The sequence below is a fragment of the Macrobrachium rosenbergii genome, chromosome 11, assembly GCF_040412425.1.
Source record: "Macrobrachium rosenbergii isolate ZJJX-2024 chromosome 11, ASM4041242v1, whole genome shotgun sequence".
Classification (NCBI taxonomy): domain Eukaryota; kingdom Metazoa; phylum Arthropoda; class Malacostraca; order Decapoda; family Palaemonidae; genus Macrobrachium; species Macrobrachium rosenbergii.
The window spans coordinates 14,745,856-14,763,619 of record NC_089751.1 but is presented as its reverse complement, the minus strand read 5'-3'; the positions used below and the strand labels follow the sequence as shown (position 1 = coordinate 14,763,619).

The following is a 17,764-nucleotide window of genomic DNA, read 5'->3' as shown; positions in this document are numbered from 1 at the left end:
TGAAAGAGTGCCAAATTAAGTACAGAGCTTTTAAAAGTTTATAATCTAAAAAGTTAATGAATTTGCAGTTACTCACAGAAATGTAGTTTTGAATAGCTAAATATCTAGGTGCATGTAATGTTAAGAAGCTTAACTTTAAAAACAAAAAGCAAATAAAATCATTTAAATTATCTAGAAGATCGTAACATATTAGCAAAAATGTAAAGTAAGAAAATATACAATTGAAATACGAGAGTGCAGCAGAAACGTTGTTTTGCAGCAAAATTTTTACAAATAAAAGTACAGCAAAGTTAATGTGTATACAAAGCTATAATATTGCCATCAGAAATAGTTCTTTCGGTCGACTCCGTAATGAAAAGAACGAAGTAAATTTTCTTTGTGAATATCTCTGAAAATAACGGTAAATTAGCCATATCCAGCAGTGCTTACAAGTGATTATCTATGCTCTTAAGTCAAGAACTCTGTCAGGTACAGAGTCAATTATCAAATGGCTAATAGCAGCTCGAAATGTATTTATCATAGTATGTGACTTTTTCTTAATTGGTCCTCGGTTTTCTGTGAGAGATAAATAGGAGACCCATTTTCTATAAGAAGATATGAGAGGCACCTCTTTCGTTTCGAAATCTCAAAGAAAACTAGAGGGAGGTCGCCGAAATTTGTATGCACAACCCGTAGGCTTTCTTACGTGTTATCCATAGAGAAACTTTGCTAAGATTTTTTTTGGCCATTACGCATCAGGACAAAATTCTGCGGGTAGAAGTCTGCAGATTTTCACGCCATGTTTCATTAGACAACAAGTGGGCGAAGCATTTGCTTACATACGAAATCACAGCCATAAGAGTGAGGGTCATGCAAGGCTTGTTTCAAGAGTAACCGTAACCTGGCCCCTTTAGACGTCCTGTACATAAGTTTTCTTTGACATTTGAAGAGGTCTTACATTCCTCAGTAGCGACATAGAGAATGGGATACATTTAGGGAAGTACAAGGGAAGTATATACGGCTTCTCCCATCTCGGCAATCAGCTGTCAGCTCAGAGAACAGCCCTTTGAGTCGGCTTCTAGGTTGGTGACCGATTGGTTTGTACCTCCTGCTGAGGACACTCCCTCCTTCGGGGCATTGCAATGCTGCCTCCTTGGGGTAAAAAAAATTTCAAAGTTTTTTTTATTGTTACGAATAACCACCCTCAACTTTGAAAATATATTTTTTGGATTTAAATAAAAGTGTGTCCGATTATTTGATAGTTTATTTTCTTTCTAAATTCTCCATAGTTTGCTTATACATAAATATTTCCACCATCATGTGAGTACACAATCTTTACTCGAGCGAAAACACTGGAAGTTATGCATGAAGAGATATGACGTCACAGATTTTCGTCTTAAAAAAAAACCTAAAACTTACGAATACAGCAAATATGGAAAATGGTCTATTAAAAAGTTGCAAAAAAAGGCACGCTTAAACTGAATGCCATACGTAATTAAAGAACACTTCGGCCCTATAGAAGTATCATGATGTGGCCTTCTTATAGAGCCAAAAGTTTCTCTAACTGGGTATCATATTCAGTTTGAGGTTGCCTTTCTTGTAACTTTCTAATTGACCATTATCTGTATTTACTGTATTCGTAAGTTTTAGGTTGTCTTTTAAGGTATTTACATCAGGTACCTTTTCTCAACAGCTTTCAGAACGAATCTAGAAATTCGTCAGTCTCTGCCTAATTTGTTTACAAAGCTGATGATATACACTACACTCCCATCAACAAATGGGTAAGTTGCCTTCTGAACTACCAAGAGAATTAAACAAGTACATCATGATACTTGATTGCAGCTATGAAAGTTGTGAACACTTGAAGAAAGGGGTTTCCGACACGTTCAGTTAATAATAGAGTGTTGGCAGCAGACAAGATCGGAAGGGGACTGCAAAGCAACGAGATGGACTGAGGAAAGCGAGACAAGCCTTGAGCGATGGTTATACTCTCTCTTTCACAGAAGGTTATTGGTGTGACATTAAAGGTATATTGGAGACTTAATGAAGGCACTATGTGATCAATCAGCCGGAACGAAGTTTTTCAAAACTGTAAAAATGTCTAGCTATGATAATTACTCTCCACTGAGATAAAAAAAAATACAATTTTTGGGAATAAACTGATGAGATGAACGAGAAAAGCCATTAAATTGGTAATCGAAAACGTGTCAAATGAGAGAGGAAGATGAGGAGACTGGAAACATGGGGTCACAAATTCCATAACTGCTAACACTTCGAGACAAAACTACTTGGCAACGGGGACAAAAAAACATGTCGAAATAACTTCCACTAGGTCACTGGTGAACCATATTGCAAAGAATAAGTCAATGATTACTTGATTACAGAATCACCTGTACACCAAAATGGTGCATATGACATCAACCTAATCACCGGTAATGAAAAATGACATATAAAAACTAACTAGCAATACATTATCGGTTTTGTGTAATTGCACAGGATTGAATATCAACAAACATCACGGCCAAATACATATACTGTACAATGCATACATGTCACAAAACACATTTTCAAATATTTCTCTTGTATGTACAAACCGCTGCATTTATATGGCATAAATCAATCATGCTTACTCATTTTCTCTACTCATACCGGAACCTGTTGACTTGTGGAAAAGCTATTGTTATTTCTAGGCAGATAGTCCAAGTTTTGTCTTTCATTTTGTCCACTTTTAGCAGATGGCCGCATTTTTTGTACACACATGGTACACCAATTCCAGGGTACGTTGCTTAATGTACTGTCAAGGCAGAATGACTACAAAGAATATTGAAAATAAAATGCTGGACTTCCGTAGGAATGAGAGATGACCCTTCAACGGGAGTGTGAGTCACCCTTCCTGCAGCACCATTCTAAATAAAGCTTCACTCTCAAGTTGACGACACAATCTTGTTCCCATGATAGAGGAGAGAGAAGAACCTCTACATAAATCAGATGAAGTACAAACAGTGGTCTCAAGGAAACCAATTATCTACCTGAGCAGGAAGGTGACCGGGTTAAAAGGTGGTCTCCAGTCGGGGTGATGACACCATCCGGCGAGAACAGCTGATGCAACAGGTAAGTAACGGGAATAAAGGGAGAGAGAGAAGCAGAGGGTTGCGCAGAAATAGTAGTAGAGACAACAGGAACATGTTCTTCAAAATCTGTAACATGCTTCAGGAAAGTAAACTTAGGCAGTAACCTCATTCTTATGGAAAAAAGTAACCTCATTCTATTGAGAAAAAATAAGTCTTCTAAATAAAGGAGAAAAGGAATAGCGAGTTCGAATAAAACCTGACTAACCCATGAGAAGTACGTAAGTTCATAAATGGCTCACAAACATTCATCGGCGTTTATGTCTGACTGACATTTACAAGTACAAAAATGTATGACCCTGCTACATGTTTAGCAACAAGACTTCACTCGGAACTGATGAAGAGCAGGAAAGAAACATGTACGATAATTGGGTTACTAGAAAAACAAGGTTCTCCAACAGGATATCGCAGGACCCACTGAGGATGAAAATATATTACAGACATGAAAGGTGATAAAATATTTTGAGTGAAAACTGTGAAGTATTCATGACTCTTCACTGGAAGCAATCATCCAAAAAACAAAATGGATAACATGGGAACTAAAAAATGGAAGATAACGCGAAAAACACACAAAAGTGAGTGACAGTTTGACAGAAGATTGAGAACAATGCGAGGGCCAAAGTAATGGGAGTCTTATGTTCTTTAAGGTTTGTACTATGTATATGAGTTGTCCCTTTGTTTTTAACTGTTTAGCAACTTGAACTTTACTATTAAAACGCAATAAACTACTGTAGTTTCTAGGCGATTTGCCTTTAAGATATACAAAAAAACGCCACCAAATGCTAGAGATGGATAAAATTAAATAGAAAGCTTAGACTGCCTAAAAGTTAACAATAAACTTTTCATAAAATAACTGGTTCTGGTATGAAGAGAGAGAGAGAGAGAGAGAGAGAGAGAGAGAGAGAGAGAGAGAGAGAGAGAGAGAGAGAGAGAGAGAGAGAGAGAGAAAGTAAACATGATTTGCATATCACATATCATCAAAACACAAAACACATTTTATTTTTTAAAAAGTATTTAACATTTTGCATTTGCAATCGCAATGAATGATCCAAGCAATTTCAATCACATAACCTTAAAAGTAACAGATATAAAATGGGAATCATTTTACCACATTCCCCAACGTCTTTTTGCTGTGGAAAGCGTCAAGGTTATCTTCAATAATTACGTGGAATGGACGAAATGGAAATAACAAATACCGAAGATATCACTAGATAAGCGTCCACAAATACATATAAAAGTACAGAAGTATAAACAAGTAAGATACAGGAAGAAAATGGCAAGGCACTTTAAAGCAGCATTACAGAAGTGAAGCTGGGACCAGAAGAATGACAGAGGGAGCTCAAACTAATTTTATGTAGAGGTTAGAGAAACCTAATACACTAAGTAAAATACATGGAGGAGGAGGGCGACTGCTGAAACACGGTACCGAAGTATGGGTATAGTGGTATAGTATACTGTTGGTGGTGGAAGAAAGGTTAAAATCCCTGTTTAAAATTAACAATTACATAAGGAGAATCATGCAGAAAAAGGAAATTACCTGTCAGTATACATCGAGAAAGCACTAAACGGAGTACCCAAACACTCAATTTGACGGGGCATTACAAAGGTGAAGGGTACAGGAAAGAATTACCGAGCCCAGCAAACCAATAATCCCAGCCATGAAGGAAGTTAAACAGAAATAAAGAAGGGGGTTCCTAGGAGCTTCTGTATGCACATGACTTGGTGTTAGAAGCCGAATCAAAAAAAGGGGTTTAATATTGTTTAAAAGAAGAAAGACTGGCATGGAGAGCTGAGAAATGAAAACCAAAACAAGCAATACTAAGTTTATGGTGGAAACTCTTCGGACTTCTAACCTCATGTGCAGAAAATGACATAAAAAGTAAAATACAAAATGCAAAACATAGACTGGGAATTATTCTAAAGTAACCATCCATAGGTTACACAGACTGATGATGACCTTAGAATGGACCTGGAGTAAAACCAAGATTCTCTTCGGTGGCCCTTTGACCACACATGCCTTGCTCCTTGGCTCATACCCTTTACCAGTTCAATTTGTCCCTTCTTTCTTAGTAGCCTTATTTCTTTTCCCTGATCAGTTTACAATCCTCATTCTAGAACAAATCCTGAAGCGAAGTCCAAACGGAGTCCAGTGAATCTAGTTATGTAACTCATTGGTCTCATTCAGGTACTTTACAATAATGACCATCGATTTATGGATATCTCTGAATCATATCTCTTCAGGGGAATGGCAAGTTTGTATGTGTGGATAACCTATTCGCCAAATCCACTATATTTCTCCGTATTGCAGTGCCCTTTCGTTTTTCCATGCTGTTCAATCCACAGCCTTGGTCAAGGTCATATTTCAGTGAAGTTTTTGTTCTAGGCTTTAGTGAGCCACGTAATCATTCTTGAAAGCTCATATAACTTGAAGGTCGCTGATGACAAATACGAACAGTAACCTGTAATGAAATAAATAATTATCAATTCGCTGTTGTAATTTGGACATTTTTTTTTTTCATACAACAAAATCATGCAATCACCCAAAAACAGACTTGCCTTATAGTTCTTGTTCTGCCCTGATTTTTTTTTTTTCTCTTAACCTAAATCTTTTCGAATATGAACAAACTAAGGCAGATTTCCTATACATATGCAGTGTACATGAAATGAATTAAAGACAACCCTACACCAAAGATGATTAGGTTTACAATATGTCCACTTACAGAATACACAAACCTTTTGTTTTACCTCGGCCTAATCCCCAAAAAGGAGCAGTTAGCTGCATGCTTTGACAGGAGAATGAACCTATTACAGCCATATAATTTCCCAAATGTGAAGGTGAGCCTCGATCAGTAATCTCATACTCAAAGTTTGGTTTAGGCTGCCTGTGCAGTTTATGAGTCCAGTGTTTCATGACACTGCTTAATTTTCTTCGTTTGGGAGAATAGCTTAAAAGACAGCATATACCTAGTAATTACAAGAATGTACACAGGCACGGAACCACCTTCCATCAACTCTGATACAGAGCCTTCTTCATTATCTATTACAGATGAAATGTACATTTTATGCATGGTCTGTGGGCTATAAGAATTCAATGCCTCCCATACAATGATAAAGAATAACCTTTGTGTTAGCACTGAATAGAATATAGAATTTAGGCCAAAGGCCAAGCGCTGGGACCTATGAGGTCATTCAGAGCTGAACGGAAAATTAAAAGTAAGGTGGTTTGAAATTTGTAACAGGAGGAAAACCTCGAAGTTGCACTATGAATCAACTGTTAGGAGAGGTGGAAAGTAAGATAGAAGAAAGAGAATATGAAAGGAAGTATAGTAAAGTAAATGAAAGTTAGAGGCCGAAGGGACGCTGCAAAGATCCTAAAGTAATGCCTACAGTGCACTGCATAAGGTGCACTGATGACACTACCCGCTTCAGGGTTGTGTTAGCATAAGCATTGCTGGAGATACCAACAGAATCTATTAAACAGATAAATGAATGACACTTCTTAAAGGTGTACTGAGTCACAAAGTGTTGGGTAATATCAAAGGCTGCTGCCACTTCTCACACCCTAACCAAAGTCTTACGTAAAAGTGATGCTTGTATGGTATGCCTTCTTTCCCCTGCTGAGAGCACCAGCTATCAAGTTGTACCTTCCAAGGGAGAACCTTAAAACTAAACCATATCCTGCTGACAATTGTAATATATTGTTGGCCCTGAACACAGGTCCTCGTTTACTCATAGCTATTTTGTCGACATTAGCCCCTTTCTATAAGTATACTTGTGTACAAATACTTGTAATTTTGAGACATTATTTATACCGTGCACTCATCACTACTTCAACCCGTTTTGGAAATGTTTCTCCTGTTCTTATTTGTCCGTTATATAAGTGAGTGTTGCTTTACTATACCTTACATTGTCAACCCGACATTTCCCTGTTAAGATGTGTGACAGAAGCAGCATGATTTGTGCTTAGAATGGAAAATCAAAACAGTCTTTTTGAGAGAAGAACGCCTTGTTTTAAGGCCTAAATCCTGGACGACAATTTAAAGAAGCAGAATCTTGAGAGAGATTTGAAATGAAAAAGAAGAATAAAGTAAAATATGCCTAAGAAGAAAAAATTTCAGAAATAATGACCAAACAGATCAATCTACGTGTTCAGAGAGAGTGAAATGGAACATGAAACAAAACAGAACTAGTTGTGGAAATGGTGCTGCTCTAGTTTGCTTTCAGTCATGAAAAGGAGAATAACAAGCCCCAACAAATTAAGGTTCTTGATAGCATTATAAACCTAACAATACTTAATAGTTTACCAGAATTAGAATTTTAGGAACACTACAAAAGGAATAGGATGAATGAAGATCAGTTTTCATAGGTAACCTAAAGCATCCAAGCAAACAATCATTCATACCCAGGATTCCATCGCTGTTCCCTCTTCCCACTGGGACAACTTAGCACTCATTCTTACTACAGTCAAAACCAAAGTCAGTTACAACGCCAGAATCTGACAACAAAAGGGAGATTGAATGTTATAGCTTCCACAACAATACTGAAAAAAGTCCAGCTATGCAGAGATGACTTTCATCCGTAAGGCAAATGAAAAAAGTGGGTAGTAACAATCAGGCACCTGGGTGGTGACACAACCCCTCATTTACCTCTTGTTACCTAACTACTTTGTTATAACAGGTAAATTATGTTCATATAACAAGATTTTTGCATTCTTGTAAAAACAATATCAGTCTACAAGCAAACCACAACTGTGCAGAATGGAAGGAACATGAAATTATCCAGGAAGATATAGAGACTTTGAAACTTGAGAATGTCGATTCCAGAAGCAAAATTGACAACACAACCAAGGAAGACAAGAATGTCTCGCATTGAGTGAAGTTCTCAAAGATGAGAAATGTAAAAGCAAACTTCATGGAGCACATAATGGAGCTTTGAAAGATACAAATGATGAATTTCGAGATGTACATAAAAAGCTAAAAGAAGAATTGGCAAGAAAAGACCAACAAATTTTAAAAATGGAACAAGCTCTTGATGAAGAGCAGTATTGGGATAAGATTTTTCAGTCAGAGATACTGACTTTAAAATACTGCATTTCTATACCAAGAGACGTCAATGAGAGGCTTCAGGAGTACTAGAAGCAATCAAAATAAAATGAGTGAAACAGAGGAAAAAGCAAGTGAAGAAGAAAATAGCATAATTAAGAGTGGAGCAAGTAGTCTGGAAACAGGTCCTCGATGGACAAAAAAAGAACGAGAAAATGGAACACATTCTACAAAGTCTTCAAAGGAAAATGCGCATCAAAAGGCAATTGACAATTGTCAAGCTATGGGAGACGGCAAGAGGAGGATGTATGGTTGAAAGCCCCCTTACACTGACCTTACACATGAAGACCTTGGAGAGTCAGGTGATGACAACAGAGGACTACTCTTATAGAGGCATTCATGACTAATATAAGAAGAGATAAAATGGCATCCTCTCCACTAGATGAATGCAAAGGGCCTGATGAGCAAGAAGTTGAAAGTACAAGTGACCAGGGCATTAGACTATGAGTGAACACACACATTGCTAAACAGGACATACTCTGAGAAGAATGTGCTAACATGGCATGGTCTGATTGGTATTACCATATACTGTACTGATGAAAAGATTTACTGTGGGTAAACAGTGAAAGTGAAGATCAATGCAGCCATAGTGATTCATCATAGACAGACTGTGAATGCTGAGTAGTCTGTGAATATGAATATCCAGAGAGTGAAACTGATAAGGAAAAATACACCAAATTACAACAAAAATCTGATACTGAAAACAGGAAAAGGGGACCCCCCCCAAAAAAAAAAAATTAAATCTGTTTAAAATGCAGGCAAAGAAAGTCCAAGCACATAAATTTAAGGGGGATACTTTGGAGTATGTTCTTGTGCCAAAAGAACAGAAGTTTATTGAAAGAGACATACTTATCCATAACTTCCTCCTCCTCCCCTACCCATCTTCCTCCTCCTCATCTTTCATCCCTTCCTCCTCTAATCTCAGCCACCACTGGCAAAAGTTACACCACTACTAGCCACAGGATCAACCTCATATGCTGCAATTGTTAACCTTGCGAGATGCAATCCCACAATGAATATTACAGCACAGCAATCTCAATGAGGAGAGTTCTTTACACCAAAGGACAGAGCAGCCGTTGACCTTCTGAAAGCCAACTATGAATTCAAAGTGTTAAACCCCAATGAAAAGCTAAAAAGGCTATCATTTGCTTGTACCCAGTTAAGCTCCCTCTGGAGCCTCAAAAAATCATCCCTTATATTGTTGATGCACAGAGATATGTAACAAAATATAAAACACGGTTAATAGTGTTACAGCCATTTTCATAGGATCAATTCCAACCCAAGTATGGCTTAGAATAAGGTGCATACAGTGGGGTATATAGCAGAGCCTCCCAGGTAATTCATTGTCCATGTCATGACCAAGACTGGTACAGAGGACCAACAATTTGCACAAGCTGCAGTTAATAAAGAAGACAAGACCAAGGACATCTGGAAAGTAAAGAAAGGGGAACCTACTATTCATAAATATACCAACTGTTCAGAACTATTTAATGCTTGGTTCATACAATGCAGTGCAAGACTGGCGCCCACTGCACAGTAAAAATCAAGAGACAAACCTATCAACACCAATACCAGCACCTGTACCAGTACCGGTACTTTGGAAACCGATACACCAACCAAAAACATGGCTACAACCAGAGAACCCATGAAAGCAGCACCAGTTTCGAGTCAAGAGAAAGAGACAAAGACCTTGCAGCCAATATCAGCACCTCCTCCTCATCCTCCTCACTTAAGGCCCTCACCTCAGACCTTAGAATCACCCTGTAATTGTAGCTGCCTTAATCTTTGGCACTGACTTTGACTGAACTGGGTATCCACTTATCTGTTCACATAATATAGTTCAACATCCTGCTGACTACCCAAACAACTTTTCTAACTGACTGGCTAAAAGCTGAATCATATGTATGGCCTGCTGTAATTATATATTAGGGCAAGGAGTTGGTTGCACACATGGCAGGTCATCAGCATAACTTATATGGCTGAATATGGAGTAGCACTCTTCATAAACTGGGAGGAGCAACACTCAGCTGTTTCAAGAAAATATTCTCTAAAGGTTTATGGTCACTATAGATCACTATAGATAACTAATGGCTTACCAAATACATATGGGACTTCTCTAACCCAAAACAGCCGCTAGAGTTCTCTTTCAAATAGGCTTAACACACTGAAGCAATGCAGCACTTACACCTGGCAAATGACCTCCAGCTTTTTTGGATCAAAGTAAGTTAATGTCATATCTCCATGAATTGCTATTTTTAGGGCCCTAAAAGATTGTTGATGTTCACTTTCCCAGTCCCAGACTGCATTGTGGTTAAGCAACTATCTTAAATTACTAATCTTATCAGGCAAATTTAGAATAAAACATCTCACAAACTGAATAAGCCCTATAAACACTACAATTCTGACCTATTTAGATGCAGGACAGTTACAAATATCATCATATTTCTTAACACCAGGCTTCATTCCATCTTCTGACCATAAAAACTCAAAAAACTCTATAGAATCTTTTAAAATATCACATTTATCAAACCCAATACTCTTCTGCAGCATTCAAGAGTCTCTTTAATGCCTCATAATGAATTTTCAACAGTTTTACCATAGACTACATCATCAGCTACTCCAATAATACTCTAATGAGTTATTTTAAAGCAATCTATATATTCCTGCAATACGTCCTGCAAAACACACAGACCAAAAGGTAGCCTAAAAAATCTAAATTTCCAAGCTGGGCTTTGGAAAGTACATGAATGATTACTTTCATCCTTTAATTCACCACTCCTATACCTGCGTTTGGCATTCAATTTTGAAAACACTGTAGCACCAGCAATAATCATGATTTATATCCCAAAGGGTAGGCATATTATGTCAAGTGCACTTTAATAGCCTTTTTCAAATTTATTGAGATTCAAACATACCCTAAGCTAACCTGAAGATTTCCTTGGAAACAGCAATAGACTTAACCCAGTCACAATTGCTCATCTGAACACAGCTAATACTCCCAGTTTCTCCATTTCAATCAATTTATTAAAAAGTTCTTTTAACTGGATGAGACTGAAGGAGATTCAGCAGGTCCAGCATCATCCAATAACTCAATTTTATATTTGTTTGGAAAATGACCTAGTATTCCTTCAAAACATTTGGGATACACTTCACTCAACTCTCTCTTTTATCTCTTAATACATACACTATTACATAATGGTACAACTGTTGCATTTTGCTACAGCATTTAATTACAGGTATTTAGTTTCTGGATTACACTCATTCACAAGAGAAATTTGTTTACTCTTTACAACCATGACAATTCATAGTTAAACTGCAAGATAGGATAGAAGGATCATCAATATCCTATACATAAAACCAGGCATCCATCCATGTAGTTATCAAATTGTACTGGAACACATCAAATGATCAATAAAAGTACAGGTAACAGCTGTAAGCCTTACTGAATTTTTTACCATTCTACAGTAGAACACAATTTTTTTTAATTGGATACATGTTTGAATCATTTCACTAGTAAAATGTTTCCATTTGCATCAGTATTGTCCTTGACTGCAAGAATAGCATAACGTAAAGCATCCTTCGGTTTGACATTCAGTTTTTCCATAACTGATTATCGTTTGACTTTGCCAAGCTCATCAGCAGATAAGATAATTTCACCACAATCTAAAACACCATTACGTATCATCTAAATTAATGTTGCGCACCTTCTGACTTACCTGACTTTTCTCATTTTGTTGTCTCTTTACATAACTCTTTTTGTTGTTTTTATTTATGGTCTTATCCCACGAGTTTGACTTTTCATGATCTGGCATAATTCCTTGTGATTTACACATTTTTGCATAATGATCCGCCCGCTGGTAAATTATGCATTTTTTTCCATAAGCCAGGCTCTGCTTTGGTGGGTGGGCTCTGCCACAGAATTTACACCACCAGTTTTCACCTGTTTTCACTGCACCAACTGATGTATGGCCATGCACATAACTAATAAGAATTTGCGGTGGATCTAAGCCGGTTGTCCACGGTGAGCTAGGCTATGGTAGTTGACGTTTTTCTATAGAGCTTAACCTGCTGAACAAGAATTCAAGGTGATATTTTGGTGGCCAAATGCAATTGTGCTGAAATTTACCTTAGAAATGTAGCCGATGGTAAGGGGGACCCGTTGGGAATCAGGGTTTTGGTGGGGTAAATAACTTGGGAAAAGGTTTGGGCACCTTATTGTTGTGTTTCCTGTTACATATGTCATTTGTAACACAAAAAACAAAAGAAAAAAAAGGGCGAATAAATGGACAGTGGGAGCCGTTCCAAAGGCACTTTCCATGCGTTACTAGTACTGCTGATTCTATGGTCCTATCACGCATGCGTTGATTTACAGGGGGGCTTTCAGTTCACCCAATGCCCCCAACTTAGATAGTAGTTGGTGGGTTTTTTGGGGGTTGGGTGTACTCAACCAATCACATTGTAATATTACCCTAACATTACGTTTCACCAGGGTGGAGAATTTGGGGGATACATGCACTCAGTTGTGTATTACTTTTTCTCAGCTATTTTATGACCATTTCCTATTCGTTGTGGCTTGTGCCTGTAACCTTCTTCTAATACTTTTCCGTTCACAAATATACTGACATCTCCTCGCAACATGATTTTACCTTAAATAACTTACAAAACTACCTTACATTTATCAGCAGACAACTGAAGCATGTATATGGAGCAGGAGGAGAAGGGTCTTAAAAGGACGTTTCGCTACCACTTTCTCTCAGTGAGTTAACAGAAACCTTTCTTTTTACATTTTTTGTAAGCCCTGTGGCTGGCGCGCGCAATGAAGCATTACCTCCTGCCAGGACATACAAGCTTGCCAAGAATATTTACAAAGCAGATAAGATGCGAAGCGTCATTCTGCCACTCCCAACACTGGAAGCAGAAATACACTTTTACTGCACCCCCCGCCATCCTTCCTATCCTGTTCTGCACGGTCCACCGGCAGACCGGCCTCCCACAGTTCACTCACTCATCAACGTAGCACAATGGCTGACTGCAACCCTGTAACCTCTCGCTCCTCTGAGCTGGTTGATTGCAACCCTGGAACCTCTAGCGACTCCGAGCCAGTTACTAAGGGGAATTTGCCTCATACCTGAGTTAATGCTATTTGAGCTACAACGATTTCTCGGTGTACTGTATTGCTCGGGCAATCATGAACGGCTCATACAATTTTGCCAGGATCACGGTCTTTTGCACAAAAAGGCCTTTTGCCCTCACTGTGGCAAGGAGTGTAGGCTTGACCTGCAAAAGAAGGCATTCAGGTAAGTTAGTTACACCTTACTTGTTGATTTTTATAACTAACCGCAATGCAGTTTTCAAACCTAAAGTTGGCTAAACAATTCCTTAAACAGTTATACTATTAGCTATGTATGTTCACTATATTTTCATGTTTTGAGGGTTGTAATAAGTCATTTGCTTCCTTCCCTTACTTTCAGGTGCGACAGGTCATATGCCCCAAGCCCAGAAGAAGGCGAAGAAGAGGTGCAACTACTACCTGTCGCTGTTTACGGGCACATGGTTTTTTGGGTCCCTCATGGATGTTGAGACTGTCCTGTTCTTCTTACACATATATTATAGTGATTTCTTTAATTACAGGATTGTGAGGACAGAACTAGGTTTAAGTGACATAGCTATTAATGACTGGCCCAGCTAATCCAGGGAAGTAAGTTTTTTTAGTTTTTTTTTCAGTGGATGGTTTTATTAACAACTTTTATTTACTTCCCTAACCGAATTTTTCATTTCAGGTCCTACTACATTGGTGCATCCAGCAGAAGAAAGAAGTAGGTGGTCCCGGTACAATTGTCGAGATTGACGAAGCGAAGTTTGGCAAGTGGAATTAAAATGTAGGCAAGGTTGTTGATGGCTAGTGGGTTTTTGGTGATGTCAGCAGGCCGACCAGAGAGTTTTTCGTGGTGCCTGTTGGCAACAGGAGCAGCGTGACTTTGCTTGCCGTTATCAAGGATTACATTGTACCGGGGACCAGCTGTTTCTGATTGCTGGAAAGCTTATGATTGCCTGAAGGACGAAGGCTACGTTCACTTAACCATCAACCACTCCATGAACTTTGTGGACCCAGTAACCGGTGCCCATACAAACACTACTGAGAGGAGGTGGAGCGAACTTCATGAGACAACACCTAGGTACGGCCGTAGGAAGTACAACTTTGTCAGGTACTTGGCCGTAGCTTACTTCAAAATTCATTTTGAAGACCCGAAGACAAGGCTGCACATGTTCGTACAGGCAGCGGCTGAGTTGTACCCTCCACCCCTTTAAGGTAAGGTTCCTAAACTATCCTTTATTATTGGTTAGGGTAAGTCTAAGCTGGCTGTCCGCGGTGAACTAGCCTACGGCAATTGATGTTTTCCTATGTTATTTTACCTGCTGAACAAGAATTTAAAACAATATTTTGTCCGTCGGCCGTAACTAAAATGTAATTGACCCTTGAAAACTATACGTCTGTACCAGTGGGTCGCACACAGCTCAAGGGTATATTACAGTTTAGCAGCAGCCAACTGGCAAAATATTACCTTAAACTCTTGTAAAGCAAGTAAAATAACATAGAAAAACGTCAATTGCCATGGTCCAGCTCCAATGCACACTATTCTAAGCTTTCATAAACGGGAAACAAAACATTACCATTTTTGCTTTCGACTTGGGTGGCCTCTAAAGGTCGCCGTGGCAGAACGGCACTGTGCTCCTTATCTGCACTTTTTAAGATTCCTGGCAAGCTTGTATGTTCTGGCAAGAGGTAATTACTTTAAATTCTTGTTCAGCAAGTAAAATAACACAGGAAAAGGTCAACTGCCAGTCTCTACCAGCTATCGCTAAGCGCAAAAAACCGAAAGCTAGCGCATGCATGTTAAGGCTTAGAATCAGCAGTACTAGTAATGAATGAAAAGTGCCTTTGGAACGGCTCCCACTATCCGTTTATTCGCCCTTCTTTTTGCACTTGTTTTTTGTTTTCCAAATGTCATATATAACAGGAAATACATCAATAAGGTACCCAAACCTTTTCCAAAGTTATTTACCCCACCAAAAACCCCAAATTCCCAATGGGTCCCCCTTACTGTTAGCTATTCTCAAGGTTATTCTAAGTAAGCTCTCAGTGGTGAGCTAGCCTATGGCAGTTGATGTTTTCCTATGTTATTTTACCTGCTGAACAGGAATTTAAAATAATATTTTGTCGGTTGGCTGTAACTAAAATGTAATTGACCCTTGAAAACTGCACGTCTGTACCAGTAGGCAGAGAGAACCGCCAGTGGGTCGCACACAGCTCAAGGTTAAATTACAGTTTAGCAGCAGCCGACTGGCAATATTGCCTTAAACTCTTGTAAACATAGAAAAACGTCAATTGCCATGGTCTAGCTCCACTGCACACTATTCGAAACTTCGTAAACGGGAAACAAAAATTACCATTTCTGCTTTCAACTTGGGTGGCCTCTATAGGTCGCCGTGGCAAACGAAGAACAGCTGCGCGCGCCTTATCTGCATTTTTAAAGATTACTGCAAGCTCGTATGTTCTGGCAAGAGGTAATTACTTTAAATTCTTGTTCAGCAAGTAAAATAACATAGGAAAACGTCAATTGCCAGTCTCTCGCAGTTCTCACTAATCGCAGAAAACCGGCAACTGGCCACTGGTGATTGGTGAACCAAAAGCTAGCGCATGCATGTTAAGGCTTAGAATCAGTAGTACTAGTGATAAATGAAAAGTGCCTTTGGAACGGCTCCCAATATCCATTTATTCGCCCTTCTTTTTACGCTTGTTTTTCGTGTTCCAAATGACAGTAGAACTATAGGGTAGCTCCGTGTTGTCGAAGGCACTATAACTTACCTTTTTCTACAGTTTTTTGGTTGCTAATTATGAATTTACCTTTCATTTTTGGGGCTCGAGTCTAATTAACCTGTAATTAACCCCCGAAGTCCATCTAACAAGGGGTTTCCATACGCGATCTTCACAAGACAGAGCACGGGTACATCTGTTTCTGTACGGTTCATATCCCGTCCGGCAAGTGCAATAACTTAATATATGGGTACCCAACCCCCCTGGGCCAGTACTAAACATGGCGAAGGGACATTCCTTTTGGCTGACAACAAACAGATGCACCGCCAGTATCAGAACCCCTATAAGTGTAGAATAAACCAGTTGAAAAGGTAAAAACAGGCGCGGAGCTAATATATAGAATTACCCAAATGACACACACAACAGGAAATACAACAATAAGGTACCGAAACCTTTTCCCAAGTTATTTACCCCACCAAAAAACCCAAATTCCCAACGGGTCTCCCTTACTGTTAGCTATTCTCGAAAGGGTTTTACCACACCAGTTCTAAGATAATTTACAGCTTAATTACAGCCGAGCGACAAAATATTACTTTAAATTCTTGTTCAGCAGGTAAAGTTCTATAGAAAAACGTCAACTGCCATAGCGTAGCTCACCGCGGATAGCCAGCTTAAATCTACCCTTTTGGTACTTTTTTTTACAAAAGAACTAGGGGAATCATACCATTATGATAAATGCACCAGTTTGGTCTGCTGCTTCCAAATTAAAGGTTGGAAGCAAGACTGGTGTATCCTTAAAATCAGACATTTCAAATATCCATTAGTAAGTACTGCTAAAATAACTTAGTACAAATTACTCTAACCAGTTAGGTTACTCATATGGCAAAATTACGGTATACATTTAATCCACAACCAGAATAGTCAAACTTCTTCAAAGAGTAAACAGCGAGTCATTCGACAACTGTAGATGGAAATACTATGACATTTCTTGTAGATGAAGTTTCCCTGTGGGACTCTGGCGCTTCCCCTTACTTTACCGGCAATTCAACCATTATATTATCGGCGCCGACGAATATGTCCCTTAAATTTTTCGCTAGAAACTTACTTCAGTGAATGATACCAGGTCTGTGTATGCTTTGGCGGCAGTCTTCATCCTATGGGGTCGGGAATGCTGCTACTATGGATCTCGAATTCACGATTCATCCAGCGGGGTACGGTAGCCATTGCTCTAAAAGACGTCGGTTAACTCTGACTCTTGACAGGGACGAATGTTTATTATTCACGAGCGAACGAAAGAGCAGGCGAGTCGCCAGCATACAAACTTCCAGTTAGCCCTTGTAACGGCTCTATTTTACACGACATACAACTGAGAATGCAGGGTGACCTGTTACGGTGAAGATCCATGGGTCGAAGGAGGGCTGAAAGAGAGTGGAGAAGGCAGGCATTAGGATCCATAAGGTGGGAAGAAAAGAGTATCTCAGAAAAAAAGACAAAATGTGAGAGGGAGACTATGCCTAGCTATAACATAGAAAGTTTACGTCCTTTGTCCTCGTCCGTTGACTAGTCTTTGCCTTTTCCTCTTGAGAAAACTGGAAAAGTGCCATCGTGAATATCCACTATTATTTACGCTCTTATTTTGCTAACCATACTCTAATTCGGAATATTCTCTCTCTCTCTCTCTCTCTCTCTCTCTCTCTCTCTCTCTCTCTCTCTCTCTCTCTCTCTAAGTTCTGTTTGTT

General features: G+C 38.9%; 1 long non-coding RNA gene across 3 annotated transcripts in view; it reads right to left on the bottom strand.

Annotated features, from left to right (window-relative positions):
• Positions 1 to 1,228: 1,228 nt before the first annotated feature.
• LOC136843183 (uncharacterized) overlaps positions 1,229 to 17,764 on the bottom strand; it is a 25,580-nt gene continuing 9,044 nt past the window's right edge. For all 3 annotated transcript variants that reach the window (XR_010854472.1, XR_010854473.1, XR_010854471.1), the window contains 2 exons: positions 17,131 to 17,443; positions 1,229 to 5,566 (listed from right to left, as the gene is read on the bottom strand). This is a non-coding gene — a long non-coding RNA (uncharacterized lncRNA). The remainder of the gene's footprint in view (positions 5,567 to 17,130; positions 17,444 to 17,764) is intronic.